General features: G+C 42.5%; 2 long non-coding RNA genes across 2 annotated transcripts in view; one reads left to right on the forward strand and one right to left on the reverse strand.

Annotated features, from left to right (window-relative positions):
• The window catches only part of LOC142829849 (uncharacterized), a 133051-nt gene that overhangs the window by 73398 nt on the left and 39308 nt on the right, over positions 1 to 20345 (reverse strand). The window lies entirely within an intron of this gene.
• LOC112545809 (uncharacterized) lies at positions 12003 to 19667 on the forward strand. Its single transcript, XR_003089343.2, has 3 exons — positions 12003 to 12142; positions 18519 to 18657; positions 19314 to 19667. It is a non-coding gene; the product is annotated as an uncharacterized LOC112545809 (long non-coding RNA).

Raw genomic sequence — 20345 nt, forward strand, 5'->3', positions numbered from 1 at the left:
TTACCTTTGGATAGAAAAAAGTGTTCAGATACAACATGATGGATGGATGGATGGACAAAATATAAACAAATTTTTGTTTTCCTGAATATAGGGGGAATCAAACAGGCAGGAGTTTCCTTGATCACAATTCTAAGTCTCTTTGTAGTCAGCACTCTGCCCAAAGAGCTCTCTCTCAGCTTTCTTTCTAGTATTTATCTTGTTGCATGCTGCTCTCAGTTTGCTTTCCTGCTTTCTCGGTTTGCTCCTGTGCCAGCCGTGCCATGGTTTTTTTTTTGTGATTTGAGTGATGTCTTCTATTGTTTCAGCTGTCACAAATAAAGGGACACTTCACTGCTCCCTCATTTAGCCTGAATGGAAAGTTGCCATCAAACCTACCAGCTTCACTGAGATTTGTGACTGCCCATACAAAGACGTATTCCCTGAGAGCTGCTCAATCTACAGCAGAATACACACGGTGAAAATCTACAAAAAGCTGCCTATATTACTCAAACTTCTATTATAAGAGAGAGAGAGAGACCCCAAAGCACCCACTCACATGAGTTAACTTTATTAGAGTATCACTTCCATTTAGAAATTTTTGCAAGTCTCTTGACTAAAATAAGTTTCATATAGTAAATTTAGACCATATGGTGCTAAAATGCCTGAGTGTGATCTGTCTTACAGCTTTCACCATTGCTACTAATAGTGGAGAGTTAGGACTTAACAGCTTGCTCGTGTAGTCAAGAACTGACTAGATTCATGTAACTCTGAATCAGGTGTGGTGTCAATGTTCTCTAATATTCATTTACAAATTGATATTTCCATGAACAATCTTAAACTATGATTTTCAGACAGGCACTGGCTTTATTTTGTGTAACATACTGTTGGCTAGCATCAGTAATGTCACTGACACAACATTACAGAAGAACCTCAGAGTTAGGAACAGCAGAATTACTAAACACACACCTCATTTAGAATCCAAAGTACTGATCAGGCAGAAGCAGAGACAAAAATATCAAGTACAGTCCAGTCTAGTGTTAAATGTAAACCACAAAAAAGAGAGAGTTCTAAAAAAAATTGGACATGGTACGGAAACTCTCTATGTGCTTGTTTCATTTAAATTAAGATGGTTAAAAGTTACATTTTTCTTCTGCATATCAAAGTTTCAAAGCTGCATTAAGTTAATGTTCGGTATTAAACTTTTCAAAGACCAACCATACTATTTTATTCAGTTATGAACATTCCAGAATTTACAAACACCCTCAGAGTTGCAAACACCTCAGGGTACATCTACACTTGCCCCCTAGTTCGGACTAGGGAGGCAAATGAAGCATACCGAAGTTGCTAACAAAGCACGGGATTTAAATATCCCGAGCTTCATTAGCATATTCACGGCCGGTCACCATTTTAAAATGCCAGTCGCCCGATTTAACTTGCCGCCTGTAGACGCGGCAGTTCGATCAGAAACCCTTCCCTCGAATTAACTGTTCCTCCTCATTGCACGAGGAGGAACAGTTAATTTGAGGGAAGGGTTTCCAATCGAACTACCGCGTCTACAGGCGGCAAGTTAAATCAGGAGACCGGCATTTTAAAATGGCAACCGGACACAAATATGCTAATGAAGCACCGGATATTTAAATCCCACGCTTCGTTAGCAACTTCGGTATGCTTCATTTGCCTCCCTAGTCCGAACTAGGGGGCAAGTGTAAACATACCCTCAGAAACGTGTTGTTCTAGAAAGAGTGAGGTCCTCCCATGAGGTCAGTCCTGAGGCATTCATAACTCTGAGGTTATACTGTTTACTCATTAAGATTTATGAGTAATGTACAATAGGATTGGCAGAAACCACTTTGACTTGTTTTCACAGGCTTGACTTGTTTTCACAGGCTTGACCCCCAAAAAAATTCCTGAGGAGGAGGAGATGACAACCTGACACCTCAGTATTTACCAGTGTCATGCAATTATCATATGTTTTGTACAAAGTATGTCTTGTGAAGTATTATTCCATGTGTCTTGATCTGCTAGACATTTATCTCTCATTGGACTTTGTGTTGTTGTTGTTGTTGTATGTAAAGTTAGGCCATATATGTATTATTGAGATGCCATGAACTTCAAAAACATCCACAAGAAGCCTGTAAGATACAATCAGTAAAAAGCCCAACAGTGTAAATAGCTCATTGAGGAAATGCACACAAACACTAGGATTACCCCAGTAAGTGGGTGCAATAGAAGCCTCTCAGGGTACGTCTACACTACATGCCTCTGTCGGCAGAGGCATGTAGATTTGTTTGTTCAGCAAAGGTAAATGAAGCCGCGATTTAAATGATCGCGGCTTCATTTACATTTACATGGCTGCTGCAGCTGATCAGCTGTTTGTTGGCTCACCGCTAGTCTGGACGTTCCCCCTGTCGACATCAAAGCCCTTTGTCGGCAGCCCCGGTAAACCTCATTCCACAAGGAATAATGGGGCTGCCGACAAAGGGCTTTGATGTCAACAGGGGGAACGTCCAGACTAGCGGCGAGCCGACAAACAGATGATCATCTGTTTGTCGGCTCAGCGCGGCAGCCATGTAAATGTAAATGAAGCCGCGATCATTTAAATCGCGGCTTCATTTACCTTTGCCTACAACCCTAATCTACATGCCTCTGCCGACAGAGGCATGTAGTCTAGACACAGCCTCAGAGATAGCACTGCACATGGGAACTGTTTGATCCCCGTCACAGCAAGAGAGCTTTCCAGCAAGTGGGAAGTAGATACAAAAGGGGGACAGTGACCTCATGGGAGGGCCTCACTCTCCCTACAATATACTTGGAAACACTAAAAGAACAAAGACTGAACTGTGAGAAGCAATTGTCCCAGGCAGGAAGGATTTTTAGCCTGTGGCAGGGCTGTCCTTAATGGGGGATGGGACCTGGGATAACCCCTCCCCCCCATCCCTTCCTCCAAGACCGCCCCACCTCTGCTCTGTCCCTTCCCCCGTTCTTCCCACTCTCCTGAGCCCCTGACCCGTTCTGTCCAGAGTGACACCACTGGGAGCTGGCAAAGTTGGGAGAAGCAGGCTGCTGCTCTTGTGCCACCCAGGCCGCATGTCCCCCTGAAGCATGAGGTCCGGGGAAACCACCTCGAACGATGCTAGGATGGCAGCTTTGTGTAGGAAAACCTGGGAAATCCAAAAAAAATGTGCTTTTAAGAATCTGCCAACCTGTTTATCACTCAGGATAAGAATCTGATAATTTATATCTGACCTGTTTAGTATGTTAATCTCAGTTTGCCATTCTTGTTTATTTACTAAGGTAATCTGCTTTGTTCTGTTTGTTCTCTGTTACAATCACTTATTAATCACAAAGGTAAATGTTAACATTATTTCTTGTTTGTAACATAACCCAGTTTGCAAAATTCTCATTGTGGGAGGGGAACAAGAAGCTATGCTTACCTTTCTCCACCCAGAAGGAGCGGGTGAATTTTTATGAGCTTGTGCTGTGCAGATCTTTCTATCAAGTGTAAGACAGTATTCTTTCAGGTTTATCCCCCAGAAGAGCTGTGCTTGGTGAGTAATCTGACTTCACTTGTACAAACCAGCCTTGTTATAAGTCCAAGTTATGTTCCAAAAAAATTGGATTTATAACTAATCAACTTAAAGTGGAGGATTTTTTTTCCTGCGGCTGACTTCCATTTGTACACTTTTTTTTTTTTTTTTTTTGCGTGACTTAAGAGCAGGAAATGGGAGGACTTATAACGCATCAGTTCCTACAAGTGTGAATGACTTTAGTGGAGCAATTTATAGCGGGGACGTCCTGTACCTGCAGCTGAGTATGGCCTTACCTATGTGTGTGTTGAGAGAGGCTGGAGAGCCTAATTCAGAAAAGCAGGGAGAGGGACTCCAGTCTGGTGGAGCAGGAGAGGCTCAGAACATCAGACTGCAATCAAAAAGGAGATGGGGGTGGGGCAATCCATCCCAGAAGAAAATTGACCACACCCACAAATACGATAATAGTTCAGAGGTGGGCAAAGGGGCCTCTGTGGGCCTCCAAAGGGGCCACCAAGTGGGTGGATCCAGCCTGTGGATCTCCTGCCATTCCCCCCACCCCCAGGCCAATCAGGCCCTGGGTGCAGGAGGGGCGTGCAAAGTCTCTCACTCCCTGCCCCTGCCCTGCACGCACCACGGCCCCTTGCAGGATGGGGGCAGGGAGCGAGAGACTTTGTGCGGCCCTCCTGCACCCAGGCCCTAATTGGCCTGGGTGTGGGGGGATCTCACAAAGTCTCCTCCTGCTCTGCAACGGGGCGGGTGCCTTGGGGGAAGCACCAGCTGTTCAGAACTGCTGACAATTCTCTCTAGGTGGGGGAAGGGCAGGGGCAAAGACTTCACATAGTTCCCCAGCCCCAGATCAATCAGGGTCTGTGGGAAGGGGAACATGGAAGTGTCCTGGCCCCACCCCTTCCATCAGAGGCCCTGCCCCTTCCGGGGCAGCTCGTGGCCACTTCAAAAATTAGTGAAGTGGCCCCCATCTAAAATTATTGCCCATCCCTCTAATAGTTACTAGCAAGGAGTTAAGCTTTGTTTGTGGAAAGTACAATCACAGTCCTTGTCTCAATGGTCTTTGCTACTTCTTGCTTTGTTTCAAAATTTTACAGTAATAAAATTTTGCACAAATATAGCCTTTCATGATCATGTGTGACTAAAGAAAAAAAATATTAATTACACTTCATTCACAATCCTGAAAAAATTTCTTTTCATGAAAAAGTGTAGATATGTTTTACACAGTTAATTTAAAAAAACCACCTTATATTCAGAAAGCTCTAATTTATAGTCTCAGTACATACGTTCTAATTATCTGTCCATCTTCTATTTGTAGGGCTGTCATCATGGTTGTATGTGAATGCCTTACTCCATTGCAAATGCAATCATCCTATGAAAGTCAGATTACATTCACATTTAAATCAACACTTCACTGGGTAAGAGGTTTAGATAAACTCTATGGTAAAGAGCTTGATCTGAACTTAGAATATTTCTTGGCTTGCTTACCCTTGCAGGAAATCAGTGTTTTGCACTAAGATTAACACTCCTTGACACAGAAAACAAGCACTCTGTGTAGCATTTAAGGGAATAAACTTGAAAGTGACAGAGACCAAAAGGCATAATTAGCCCAGGCAAACTGTTTTGTTCATTCTGTGATTACAGTGGCTTTAAAGGCTTATAATTTATCATGGAACAGAACAATTAAAATCTCACTTGGTTTCCTCTGTGAAACTGAGGCACTTCCCCTTTTCCTCCCTTTGACAGGCTATTCTTTTAATACCATGTTAGCTCAAACATGGCACATATCAACTGAACTACTCCGCACACAGGAGAAAAAAACCCTGATGCTCTTATGCATTTACCTTTGCATTAGGCTACAATGCACAAATAAGCAAATAGCTTAACGATTCCAAACGGGGGTAATTTCTTTCAGGTTCAAGTATCAGTTTGCTTGTTTTGCTGCTGCTAATCACCTTTAAACAAACAATTGCTTTATCTACGTACTGTGCCTCATTTCACTTTCAAATTATGTGTGTGTTTCACTCCTAACAGCTTATTATGATCTATAATTAACAATTTTGCTGAAAGCAGAGCCTTGCATTGAAAAGAGCCCACATGCTATCTGGGAAATACTTAAAACAGGACAGTTCTGGTTTAATAACAGAACTGACAACTTGAAGGGTATGCGCGTGGGCGTGGGTGCACACACGTTCTAGTTCCATTGTGTTCTCAGCTTTTTTGGTACAGTAAACCCTCGCCATTCACAGTAGATGCATTCCTGGCACCACTGCTCATGGCAGAATCTACAAGTACTGGGTGTGGTGGCTCCCAGCCTCCGCAGTGAGCTCCCCACAGCTCCCGGCCGTTGCACTGAGTGTGTTGGGGGGGCTCTGACCATTGGTGCCATCCAGGATCAGCCCCTCTCCTCTAAGGCTGCATTCTTTCTTCCATACAGGGAGATGGGGTGTAATGGGGGAAACAGAATGGACCCACAAATATGCAAAAATCATGAGAATCTCCTGTACTCTGTTAAAGCAGAAACACAAGCACTTAAAGAACCCGTTTTATTTGTAATCACTAGCGAGCGATATAGGGGAACATAACTCTTCTTTTGATGTTTATTAATGGAACTTATGCTTATATGTCAAGAAGCAAATAGACCCCAAGTAAATAGAGTTTTAGGAGGCCAATGGGCCAAACAGGCTCAGAAATGTCAGGTGCTTATAAATATAGGTGCTTTGAAAACTCCATGGATAGGGGCATTTGCAGTCCCACCTCCTTCCACACTACATGGCATTATTGTCTTTCTTTTTTATGCCATATCTAGGCATACCATGGTGGCACACAATTATTAGGAACGGATTTGTGGCAAGTGTTTTGTTGGATAGGTGCAGTATTTCAATACTGTTCCTTTTTTTTTTTAGATCCAGTTTTGTGGTTCAAACAATTGTGTGTGCATACATCCAGCCACCCATACAGTTCACAGTGCCAAATTTCATCTGATTTAATCATACTGCACATGCTGCAATATCTACCTACATGGTGTACTCCTTGAACCATAGTCGGAGTATGAATTGTGTATCTTCTAGCACAATGATGTCCAAATCCAGAGATGGGCCTCCTAGGCTCTACTCCAATACAAGTAACAACCACAAGAATACAGAGGCTGCAGCTTATCAGTCAGGGAAGGAGCCTGTATTTTATGTATTTTGGGGCACTTTGGATTCTGAAATTAACCATGTCATATGCACTGTCTCTTACTGGAGACTGGCTACATGAAACCCCCCTTTCCTTAAACTATTAGTATGGGTAAACAGAGAACAATTTGACTGCTGCTGAACTATTGGAGGTACCTGTTCATTACTAAATATATTAGAACAGACAACAATTTAAAGGACATGGGTGGAGTGACATTCTAAAGTAACCAATAAAACTTGAGAAAAGTTTTCAGAATAATTCCTTATGCCTCTCCCTCCCCCTTTGTTACAGTGAGTTCTCATGGGGGGGTGGAAAAGTCTTCAGGGCAAAACATATTGTGACTTAAATTGCATTCATTAGATTCCTTGATAAAAAAATCAATTTGTCAGATCAATTTTTCTTAAACAAGTTCATCATACTCTGGAGCAATGAGCCGATCAATAGGGAATGTTTTTCAGCTGCTTTGCAGCCATCCCACTTCAGTAATTGCTAGAATTTCATATTGACAAGTGATAGGATGCTTTGAAGGCTAAATTGATCTGTTAGCCTGTAGTGCTACAAGGCAATGCCGTAACAATAAAGATATATTCCCAGAAGGCCTAGGGCTGGAAATCAAACAGGAGGTAAGCTGTTACATTATGCATTTGACCCTGGAGGTAGTTCAAGAGTGCTAGATTTTTGGTTTTATTTTAAGCCACAAAAGGTAGTGGCACCTGCTGCATAATTTTAAAAGATTTTCCATGAAGAAAGGGGTGCTGTGTGGATCAAATTGATTGTATGTGCCCAAAATATGGATGCCAAGAAAAATATACCAGGAATCATGGAATTATAGAATTGTAGGACTTTAAAGAAGCTTGAGAGGTCATCTAGTCTAGTCCCCTGCACTGCGAATAGGAGTATTAGCTAGACCATCTCTGACAGGTGTTTTAACCTGCTCTTAAAAATTTCCAATTATGGAGATTCTACAACTTCCCTGGGCAATTTGTTCCACTGCTTAAGCATGCTGACATGTGTATTCACATTGCACTCCTCCATCAGTACCTGGACCAGGCCAGGGAAGCTAGTTGCAACCATTTTTTTCCTGTGGCCATATTGGAAGGCCTAAAGCCTTCCTCTGCAGCTAGATTGAAGAGCATTAGCTCTTCATATCCACATTCTATTTCAATTGCATTACAATAGCGTCACACACGGCTGTTAGAAGGAGATCCTGTCCTAATGGCACCCACTGTCACCAGATAAAGAAATAGATCTCAGGATAGGCAGAGAAAACTTAGTTTAACAGCATTTAACAGAGAATGGTGTGGAATCCTCATCCTATGATCATTGTCACTACACTTTCTTATTGTCTGACTGTGTGATCTCTGTCTCGTTTGTAACTGTTTCTGTCTGCTATATAATTAATTTTGCTAGGTGTAAATCTACAAAGGTGGTGGAGAGGATTGGTTAAAATTCTGTTACAGTATGTTATGATTGGTTAGTAAAATTATACTGAAATAACTGGTTAAGGTATAGCTAAGCAGGACTCAAGTTTCACTATATAAACTGGGGTTCAAGAAAGAGACCAGCTGGGAAAGAGGAAAGGAAAAAAGGAACAGCAAGAAAAAGGAGGAGGAAAGACCTGGAAGAAGAACCTCCGAGACACAGCCTAAGACCAGAGTTGCCAGAAGTCCTCTGTATGACCGTGACACATAGCAAGTAGGATCCAGAGAGACCGACCTTGCCTGCCTTGATCAGGATTGATGAGCATGACACTGTATGCTTAGCATGTATATTCGGCTTGCTTGGTAATTGTCAATACATAGCAAATAAGAATATTACGGTATAAGGCAGTTCTTTCAGTGGCAAAAGATCCTGCAGAAGCACAGGAAGTAATGCCCTGAGCCATAGTAATTGGGTAAGGGTGGGTGTTTAAATTAAAAGGGTTGCACCATGATCCTTAGGAACTGGATAAAGGTGTGTGTCCCTAAAGTGCGGAAGGGATAAGGAAATTTGTGCGGGTAACGTAGTGACGAACCAATGGACCAAATTCAGTGATGAATCCTGGTCACATCCCACCTGAGGCATGTTTTGTACATGCTAAGACAACACCAAACCTGACAGTTAGGGTTTTTCTAATGTGCAACCTAAACCATCTCTGCCTCAATTTAAGCCCATTGCTTCTTTTTCTATCTTCAGAGGTTAAGGAATATGTAAGAAATCACTCCCACATAGAAAATCTCCCCTATCTGTTCCTACGGAGGAAAAAAATATTTCTCTTGTAATGATTCTTGCAGAGCTGCACTCGGCATTTACACAACTTACTAGCTCAGCAGGTTATCATAACATGAAGAATTACAATATCTAAAACAAGACTCAGTTCATTATAAAAAGGACTCTTGGTTATATGGTCAGGTTGCATTCGCAGTCATAAGTCAGAGTACAGATTTTATCAAATGTAGTGTGCCAATACATTTATTTGCACATTACAAGATCGACTGCCTGTTTTGGGATGGGTTATATTCTGCATGTCTACAGAGCTCATAAATTTAGGGTGAAAGCAGCAAATACAAATGTACCCAGACACATGAGAAAACAATACCCCTTGGACATCTAAGACTGAGATGAATCTCCATCCTGCTAGAGGCACTGTAAGGGGTTACCACTTGCTAATTTACTTAGGATTAATGCTTTCCAATTTCATTGCATTCTGACAATATTAAGTATAGTATAACATACTGGTGTCACCATATTAATAACTCCAGATCTCTCTTCCCCCGCTAACTCTAGCCAATCACTAGATGTGCTAGGAGTACCCCACTGACATGAAAACCAACACTATAGAGCACCCACAAATGTATAATTTACCCCTCCAGGGCTATGTCTATACTCGTGGCTTCTTGCGCAAGTACGGCTGTTCTCGCGCAAGAATCTGCAGAGCGTCCACACTGCCTGCCCGCTCTTGTGCAAGAAAATTTACTGTACGGTGTGGTAAGAGAGGGCTCCTTACACAAGAGTTAAACTCTTTTTTTTATCAGGTGTAAGCCCTCTTGTGCAGGAGCTCTTGCGCAAGAGGACAACGTGGATGCGCAAGAAAGCCCTATGCTAAAATGGCCATCAGAGCTTTCTTGCGCAAGAGAGCGTCCACACTGCCATGGGAGCTCTTGCACAAAAGCACAGCTCGCACATGGCAGTGTGGACTTTTTCTTGCGCAAGAAGCCACCAGTGTAGACATAGCCTAGCAGTCCTCAGGCCTGCCATTATCATCGATGCATGCTGGGTCACTGACTTAGTCTATAAGTCTGATACAGTAACTGATTTATTGGAACATAAGCTTTTGTGGGCAAAGATACATGTACTGTGTCTACATTGGCATCCCTTTCCGGAAAAGGGATGCTAATGAGACACATCGCAATTGCAAATCTGCGGGGGATTTAAATATCCCCCGCAGCATTTGCATTTACTTGGCTGCCGCTTTTTTCCGGTTTGGGGATAAGCCGGAGAAAAGCACCAGTATAGACGTGATTCTCCGGAAAATAAGCCCTTTTCTGGAGGATCTCTTATTCCTACTTTCAAGAGAATCACTTCTAGACTGGCGCTTTTCTCCGGCTTATCCCCAAGCCGGAAAAAAGCGGCAGCCATGTAAATGCAAATGCCGCGGGGGATATTTAAATCCCCCACGGATTTGCAATTGTGATGTGTCTCATCAGCATCCCTTTTCCGGAAAGAGATGCCAATGTAGACACAGCCGTAGTGAAAATTCCAGGGGCAGGTATAAATATACAGGCATAAGAAAAGAGTTCCAATCAAGAGTAAGGCTGGAGATAACAATGTCAATTCAGTCAGGGAGGATGAGGTCCACTTCTAGCAGCTGATCTGGAGGTGTGAACACCGAGAGAGGAGAAACTGCTTTTGTAGTTGGCTAGCCATTCACAGTCTTTGTTTAATTCTGAGATGATGGTGTCAAATTTGCAGATGAACTGTAGCTCAGCAATTTCTCTTTGGAGTCTGTTCTTGAAGTTTTTATGTTGCAGGATGGCTACCTTTAAATCTTCTACTGTATGTCCAGGGAGACTGAAGTGTCCTCCTTCAGGTTTTTGTATATTCCCATTCCTGATATCTGATTTGTGTCCATTTATTCTTTTACATAGGTACTGTCCAGTTTGGCCGATGTATATAGCAGTGGGGCATTGCTAGTACATGATGGCATTACATTGGTACATGTGCAGATGAATGAAGCCATGATGGTATGGCTGACCTCGTTAGGTCCTGTGATGGTGTTGCTAGTGTGAATATGTGGGCAGAGTTGGCACCAAGGTTTGTTGCATGGATTGGTTCCTGAGTTAGAGTTACTGTGGTGCGGTGTATAGTTGCTGGTAAGAATTTGCTTCAGGTTGGCAGGTTGCCAGTAGGCGAAGACTGGCCTGTCTCCCAAGGCCTGTGAGAGTGAGGGATTATTGTCCAGAATGGGTTGTAGATCACTGATGATCTACTGAAGACATGCAAGTACCTACTATCTCCACCTTTCATTATTACAAATTGATTTTAAAATAGAGTGAACAATGAGAAGTGGGGGAGAGGAGGGACAAGAGGAATGCACGTTTTTATTGTTAGAATGTGGATTTGGTTTGGGTTTTTTTAATAATGAAGGACATGCCAATGTTTACTTAAGCAATAATAGATGATTCAGGTGATCAGTAGCAGAATATGGGGCCTTTTGCCTTCCGCTTACTGGTTCAAAGCTAACAAATTAATATAGTTACTGAGTCATTTTTAAAAGCTGGTGATGACTATTTAGTGAGCTACATGAAATGACTGGCTGGTCTTAGTAACACTCCCAGTGGTCAAATGTCCACATCAGGAAAAAAAAATGGGGGCACTCCATATGCTGACCCCATTTCCTCTTGCAAGGGGTAGCACAGATCTCACTGTCTCACTGTCTGTACTGAGAATACAGTGCTCCTGTATGAGAACTCTGCACTAGTGAAAAAATCATTTCTAAAATATATCAATCCAACAAGTGTGCCTATGATGCAAAGCATTTCTTGGGTAAGATACAGAGTTCCATCAGCTGAGGAAAGGAGGGCCAAAGTGGCTTTACCACCATACTCTGACTGCTAGAGATTCCCAGAATGTTTTGAATGCTAGTGTGACAGGGTGTGCCAGCCCCACACTAGGAAAGCTGGCTGAAGCAGTCCTAGCTGAAGAAGCCCTGCTCCTACAGCCCTTCTGGGCATGCTCAGACTGCAGCCCAGGTATAAAAGCCTGGAGAGAGGCTCAGTCTGGGCTGGTGGAGGAAGGAGCTGCCAGAGAAACAATTACACTACTGAAGGTGATCAAAAGGAAGCAGGCCCAGCCAGAGCTGCTGCAGGTAAACTGCCAGAGGGACCAGACCTGGAAACCAGCCAGTGACACAGATATGCTACAGAGCATCTGGAGGAAGGACCCTGGAGAGAGTCCAGCGGAGAATGGTAGGAAGTAGCCCAGGGTGGGAGTTTGAGTTTCTTGGGAAATAGTGTGTTGCGGTGGGATTCCTGCTGAGTAAGCAGAGGCCTGTGCTACCATTACCTGGATTAGGACCTGGTGGAGTAGGAAGGGCCTGGGTCTCAAGTTTCTGCTGGTAAGCATCTCCTAGCCAGAGCCTGCCTCTGGCACCCCAGCCCCTCCCTTCCCTAACCCTCTGCCCCCCTCCACTTACCCAAACCCTCTACTCCCTCCTGTACCCATATCTTCTCCCATATCTGGCACCCTGGTTTCCTACCCCAGATCACAATTCCCCCCCTATCCTAGGATCACATCCCACTCCCCTGCCCTAGGTCACAATCACCTCCTTCACCCAAACTCCCTCCCAGACTTCATTCTCCCTCCTACTCCCCAAATCCTTACTCCAAGCTCCCTGCTGCACCCAGCCTCCACCCAGACTCTGGAATTCCTCCATTAGTATCCTGAAAGAATGCAGCCCTCATCACTTTCCAAAATCTTGGAGTGCCCCCCATTAAAAATTATTGCCCACTCCTGCACTGAGGGTTATAAGGGTGGATTATACAGCTGGAATCCCCAGGAAGACATTTAAGATGACTTTAAGGTTGCATTGTGCTGCCAGAATAGTGCAATGCAGCCTTAGAAGGCTGATCGTCATATTACATGATGTAAATCCACTTAATATTTTTATATGTTTTTAGAACACAGAGTTTTAATGATGTGTAAGCATCATGAGGCATAGACATTGTAATTTAAAGAAACAGTGTAATAATGTCTCTATTGCCTACGGTGAGTAAAACATGAGTAGCTTGTTATATATGTGCTATTTTAAAGCATATTTCTTTGCCATTAATGGAACAAACAAACAAAAACCACCACATTCCCATGGCTGGGCTCATAACAGAAAGCCTAGCAGACTGCATAGCAGAAATGAGTTCATTTCATTATGAGTATATCTTTAAAATATTTTCTAAATCACAGGAGCTAATTATGCATAGCTAGGCTTATATCAGCATAACTCAACTGTGACAAAGAAGCCAGCAAAAATAATCAATCATTAATCACTAAATCCACTTAGTGACCTTTAGAGGTACTAAACGGACTTGAGTTGTTTATATCCAGCTTGTCGATGGTTAAAAATGAGGTATTGTGCAGATTATGTAAAATTGGATAGTCATGGGAGCACCATAACGTGAATATGTGCGGTGTGTATATATAGGCCAAAGATTGACTGATATGGAAGAAGAAGAAAGAGGCTGGCTATCTATCTGGCAAAGATCTATTATATCTCATTGTTATGAGTGTTAATGGAAAACTGAAAAGAACGTAGTATTGGTACCCCGAAGAGCATGCACAGAAAAATGGTGAGAACAAGAACTAGTCATCAGTACTCCAAGGTTCTATTCCCACCTCTGCCCTTGATTTCCTGGGTAATTTTGGATAAGTCACTCCATTCTCAAAGTGGATACAATAGAACATTACAATAGTACCAGTAAGGATTAATCAACAAAAGCTTTTAATGTAAAAAAGCATTGGTTTTCAAGAAATATTGTTTTGAAACCTGGAAAATGAGTCCAGTAAACTGTTTCATTCTTATGTCAAGCTACCTTTTTGATTGATTCTTTTGAACAGATTTCATCATTTCTCAGATGTTCACTCAAATGCTATTAACATGAATCGTTTTTATTTTCCAAAAGGAATAGTTGTCCTTTAGAAGGCAGACGTTTTTTATACCCAGGTTACATTCTTTAAGCCAAGTGTGGCAACTTCTGACAAAGGAAAATTAGCATCACTTTAAATATTAACTTCTGGAGATAATAAATAGTGCTCTCTCAGCCCAACACAATTTCATCAAGAAGGAGAACAATAAAACACACGCAACAAGTGCCACAGGCTTACGAGCACTGAAACTGGGCCCAATCTTTCAAATCACTGAACTAAGAAGCAGAAGTTTAGAGACACTTCTCTGCTTCACGGTTCATAATGCAGCTGAGATGTGACAGTACCCAAACACATTCCATGCCAGAGAGCAGTACTGTATTGTTTAAAATTAATTTCAGAGGTAAAAACCAGATGCTGTGGTCTCCTTCCCTCCCAGCTCTCACCCCGATTAGTTATAGGGCAACTAGATTAAGTAAGATCTTGCTCAGAGGCCCAGGTGCCCCCCTCTTATGGCAGTGGTTGGGAAGAACCACATGAGGTTCTGTCACAGCCAGGGGCGGCCCGTGGATGTAGGCAACCTCAGCAGTTGCCTAGGGTGCTGCGTTTAATGCGGTGCCCAATGATGATGTCACGCCATTGAGGGCTATGGAGGCGGGGGCGCCGATTCCACCTAGGGTGCCAGTTGCCGGCAGCTCTCCTCGAACCACTCCTGGTCACAGCCCAGTTCAGTTGGTAGGGCATTACATTAGAACTCAAGAAACCAGAGCTCAGTTCCCAGCTCTGCTACTGACCTGCTGGGTGACCTTGGGCAACTCACTTTACCACCCCATGTCTCTATTTATTTAGATTCAAAGTGTTTTAGAGAGGGAGGGGGGACTGCTGGATGATACTGTGATGTAAGTAATAATAATCACTCTGCCATGATTTGGGGTGCAATCCAGATCAGTAAGGAGTTATGTCACCACTTTTTCAGAGTGCACTGAAATGCTCTGTTGCTGTAGCTCTCTCTCTGGATGCTCCCAGCCAACAAACAATATGCATGGTGTCTCTGTATGTTAAACAACATTGGCTCAGCACTCTGGTTCCAGCAGTCTGCTTGTTATACCCAACTACGCTCTGGTCTTCACTAGCCTAGGTTAACCCTAGCCAAGTGACTGCAACAAACCCTCAGTCCTTAATTGCTCCAAAGCCATCCTCAGTCCTAAATTGCTCCAAAGCCATCTACTGTGAAGTGTCCAGCCCTCTCCTGGAGCATTCAGAGGAGAAATAAAGCGTCTTGCTCCTTTAAAAAGAGACAAAAGTACAGCAGCTTATTGCTTTAATTGGAGTTAATGATCACTTCAAATCAAACTATAGTACTGGGTTGATTTAGAAAAAAAAGTAAAGCAGGTTTATCTAATCAAAGAGCTAGGTTTTCAAGTGAGTTCAGGTAAAAGCTATGAGGCCTATTACAAAAGATGGTTGCCCTCTACTTTGTCTCTGATGGGGATACCCTCCCAGTAGCACTGGTCAACCACAGCTCATAGGTCCCTAAAGGTACAGTCACAGGCTGTTACCTCAAATTATCATCTAAATTCCATAGAAAGTTGGGACAACATAGTGGGTCAGTCTCATGTATGCCCAAATCTAGGCAACACTATCCGGCCAGCACTTGGTGGGTTTCAAATTTAAATTCATAAATAAACCTTTTGGGCTAGTTTACTTGTTCAAACAGGCTTTCCTTCCTTGTATGACGGAAGAAGGGTATGTCTAGATTACATGGCTCTGTCGATGGAGCCATGTATATGAGTTTACTAGACATAGGGAAATGAAGCGGCGATTTAAATAATCGTCACTTCATTTACATAAAAATGGCCACCGCACTGTGCCAATCAGCTCATTCCACGAGGCATAACAGAGCTGTCGACAAAGACGTCTGTTGTCAACCGCGGAGCGTCCAGACTACCGCACTGTGTCACCAAAAGCTGATTGGCACAACGCAGTGGCCATTTTTATGTAAATGAAGCAGTGATTATTTAAATTGCCACTTTATTTCCCTATGTCTAGTAAACTCATCTACATGGCTCCGTTGATGGAGACATGTAGTCTAGACATATCCGGAATGTGGATTTCACCACATCAGCTGAAAATGATCACATGGCCTAACAAACAGATCAATGTATAGTACCAGTGTGCTTCCATACATAACAGAGCAAGCCAGGGAACACTTCTTTCAGACAGAAATAAATTGCCATGGGTAAACATAACCACAGGAAAGTACTACAGGCTAGCAATGGCAAAAAAAGGGGATAAAGGAGAGTGAGACTAGGGAGATGTGCAAGAAGCAATTCAGATTGGAAATAGGTTTCAAAAGAACAACTGGACAGGAAAGGAATCTGAAGCTGCATTTAAACAGCCAAAGCTGTGCACAAAGTAGCCTACCTGAGCTAGCTCAAATCTTGTGAGTGCAGATAACAGCAGCACAATGCAGACTTCAGCATTGGTAATACCAGACAAACGGGGAGCCTGAGTACAAATGTATCTTGAAAGCCTACTTGACGTAGGTCTATACTGCAACAAAAGCCCGTGATTAGTGTACCTGCATCAGAGAACCCAGGGTTTGAGAAGCTACCTTGTATTTTAACCCCATGTTAAGACTTTTCTAACCTCTGCTCAAGCCTAGGGCTCTGGCACCCACACTGCACTGTGCAGACCTAAGTAACCATATAGAAAAGTCCCTAATATCTCCCTACTCCCAAGAGAAATATGGCCACTGTAGCCCCGGAACAATGATCCACTGTGGGAAAACGTTATTGCCTGCTCTGCATGTTACTAGGAAGCAACTTGCTTTACAAAAGGCCCATCCATTGCACATCCAAGAGGCTTTCTGACAGTGTGCTTGTATAATTCCAACATAACCTGGACATGAGCAGGCAAAATCAAACCTGGAATCTCTAGAATTTGGCTCTTATCTAAGGCCACAGCAGGCTCATTAATCTCTAATGGTATGTCTATACTTGCACCCTCTTTTGAGAGAGGGATGCAAATGAAGACATTCAAAATTGCAAATGAAGCCGTGATTTAAATATTAAGTATAATCATGTTATGGCGCTATTTCGAAATACAAAACGCAGTGCAGATGCAGTTACTTGGGGAGAACACCCTTCTTCTGAAATAACTGCTGAAATAACTCCCAAAAGAACCGTGTTCTCCCAAAATAACCGCATCTACACCACATTTTGTACTTCGAAATAGCGTCATATTACGATTATACAAGTGAAGCGTGGGATATTTAAATCCCAGCTTCATTTGCAAGTTCGAATGTCTTTATTTGCATCCCTCTCTCAAAAGAGGGTGCAAGTATAGACATACCCAAAGCTGTCACAGTGCCACTAGCAGGCGACAGAGAACCAACCCTTGGAGACGCATGGGTTTCACTTGCAAATCAGTGATAAGAAAAGAATGGGTTAATGCTGGCCTCAGCAGCTGCCATTTGCAAAGGGGAATAGCTTCCATTTTCAGTAGAGTGGATTTCAGATTGTTGGGATAAAGAACTAAGGAAGTTGTTCCATAGAATTGTGTGATACTTCCGATGACTCCCAAGATCAGAGTCAAGAGGTGCTGTGTCTACAAAGTAAAGCAATGGCGCTTATAAACAGGTCCTGGCTTAATTTCAGCTCACCCACTTCCCTGCAGGATTCTGGGACCCTCGGTTTACACACTTGTAGCATAGTGGCAAAGATGGGCTAGGCTCAATATTGCAGTATAGACTTACAGTCTCTGAAGTCCATGCTGCTCAGTCTTAATTGCAATTGTTATCTGTTCTAGCTAGCTTGTAAGTAACTTGGGTAAGAAGCTTGCCCGTGCATAGATTTTGCTGTTTAGACCTAACCATGGAAAACCTTAGGCCACTTGCCAGAAAACCGATGCTGTGGTGGTCAGTTATTCAGGATTCAATTTAGTGGGTCTAGGAAAGACCCACTAAATCAAATGCTGAGGCCTCTCCCGTCCACTCCAGTACTCCTTTTCTGCCATCAACCTCCTGTTGTAGAGACTGCACCAAGCTCATCTTAGCATAAGTTGACTCCAGCTACATTATATATGTAGCTGGAGTTGTGTACCTTAAGTAACCTTTCCTCCCACAGTGTAGATCTGGCCTAAGAGTTTAAAAGAATGAGACAAATGCCCAGGAATAAATTATATTCCTTTATATATGGAACATATAGTTGTATGGCAATCATTAAGGCTTCTCGGCACAAAGTAAAATAACTGAAAGCATAGCAAAAAGCATAGGAGAGCAAATTCTTCTTAGTGCCGTAAGGATAGACAGAGTGCTTAATTCTTGAAGGCGGAGAAAGAAAATTAGTCAGGAAGCTGAAAATGCTAGGGCAGTAGACAGAAACTGACTCAGCCCTGAGAGTAGAGAAGACAGCCCTGAAGAGAAAGTGCTAAAGAGAAAAAACGAGCCGGCCTCTCCCCAGTCAGATGATTTTAGGTTAATCTTTAGCCTCTTTGCCAAACCCTACCCTTGGCTGTGAGCTGTAAACGCAATCTAATTGCTGGGGGAAATTACACTCCAATTTCCTATTGGGCAAGATAGTTCTGGGCCAGATGCTCAGCTGGTGGAAGTTTGGTATAAATAGCTTCATTGGAATCAATAAACCTGGGCCAGTTCATATTAGCTGAAGATGTAAAGAATCTTTGTTTTATTTTCAAATGTTCAAGTATATTATTGAACACCAGAAATTCCTGAAAACACCACAGAGAAGAATTCAGAAAGATTATCCCATGACTCCTGAAAGTGAAGGCACCCATGTACATATCCTGTCATCACATACATCTCGGGGAACCCCGAAATCAAAGTGTGAGTATATATGTAGGGTAACCTGAGGCTTCAGAAACTTTGTCTGCTGAATGAATTATAGAACAGGAAGCAGATGGGCTGTGTATATGAAACAACCACTATCTGGCATGATGTGCTGTGCAATTTGGCTGCAAAGATTAAATTGAGCTATTGAATGTTTAATACACTATGCATAACAAATACAGCCAGAGTCACAAAACAGCATACATTATAGAATTGGTATTCACACTGCCTTTCCCAGGAATCAATACACTGCCACAGCTCATAAGAGTCTGTTGTTTAATACACATAAAAGAAGAGAAGAATTCTTCTATTAAAATGAGTTATCTAGGCTATTTACCAAAGGCAGTGATTTAACAGTGGTAAAGTCTATGTAGTGCTGTTGAATGCAGATGATAATACTTCTTGTCCTTGTCGGCCTATTTCATTGCTCCTATCAGTGGCTGCCGCTGCAAAGTCCCCTGGGTACATTAGCAGTCAGCCCAGGAAGTGTGTTTAAGTAATGGACATAATGTTCACATTTGCTAGACCAGCCTTCTCCCTAATCATGAATTATTCTTCCCCAAGGCTCAATTGGAACATTACTTTAGAAGCAGAAGATTTAATCCTTTTCAGCTGATTGGAGGGAATGATTACAGTATTATTTTCTTGTACAGGCTGTCTCCAGTGAAGGTGCCTTTTTCTGTCCCCATCTTTAATAGGCAGCAATCTTTATTTCCCTGGAGGGAAATGGCAATGAATTCGAAATGGGATCAATCTTGAAGAATGCAAGGTGCTGAGACTGTAGATCACTGCTGGTTAGTTAATTAGTTTAGCCCTCGCTCATTTCATCTCAAAGACAGAACACCTTGTAACAAGGGGGAAGGAGAGTGACATGCAAATAAGCAATGACACCACTTAACAAAACAGTTTGTGTGTGTTGCTGGGGTTTTGTTTGTGTTTGCCTGTTTGTTTGGTTTTTTTAATGTGCTCTGGAGATTTGATTTCTATTTGATACAATCAATAAAATAAGCAGCATGCAGTTTACTTGGGCCATTCTGGCTTTTAAGGATTATTCAATTTACTGAAAGGGATTACATCTTTATCCAGTGGAAACCGCTAAAAGAGATACGGGCAGGAGACTAGAGAAGATGATGTTTATAGACTAGCATGAATGTGATTGGAGTTGGCATACAGAGATATATTTACTGAGACAGTGAATCCTGCATCCTATGAGACGTAAAACAAACATACTCTTCACACACAGATGTTAGAGATACCTTTGAACAGCCAAAAACAGTTTGAGTTTTTAATTACTGAGGTTTATTGAGGAGAGGAATGACAAAATTGCAAAAATTGGTGGCAATGAAAAGATAAATCTTATACTTAATGATCAGGGTTTGAAAGTCTAATAAGCCGCTTGGCTGAGTTTTATTTTCTTTGCTAAATTGGTGAGGAAGAGATGGCTCTAAGGATTTGAAGTCACTGAAGTTTCATCCATGTAAATGAAGGCAGAATTGTGCATAGATTCGATTTCTAAATTCCCTTGAAATTTTGCTTTATAGGGCATTCTGATTTTTTTTAAAGCAATAAAAGAGAGAAAACGTAAAGAGATTAACTAACTTGTAACTAAAGCCTTGATGGAGGCATGTCCTGCCTCTCATTTAAACCAGAAAGCCTCCAAATCCGGCTTCCCTTATTTAGAATCA

The sequence above is a fragment of the Pelodiscus sinensis genome, chromosome 6, assembly GCF_049634645.1.
Source record: "Pelodiscus sinensis isolate JC-2024 chromosome 6, ASM4963464v1, whole genome shotgun sequence".
Lineage (NCBI taxonomy): Eukaryota > Metazoa > Chordata > Testudines > Trionychidae > Pelodiscus > Pelodiscus sinensis.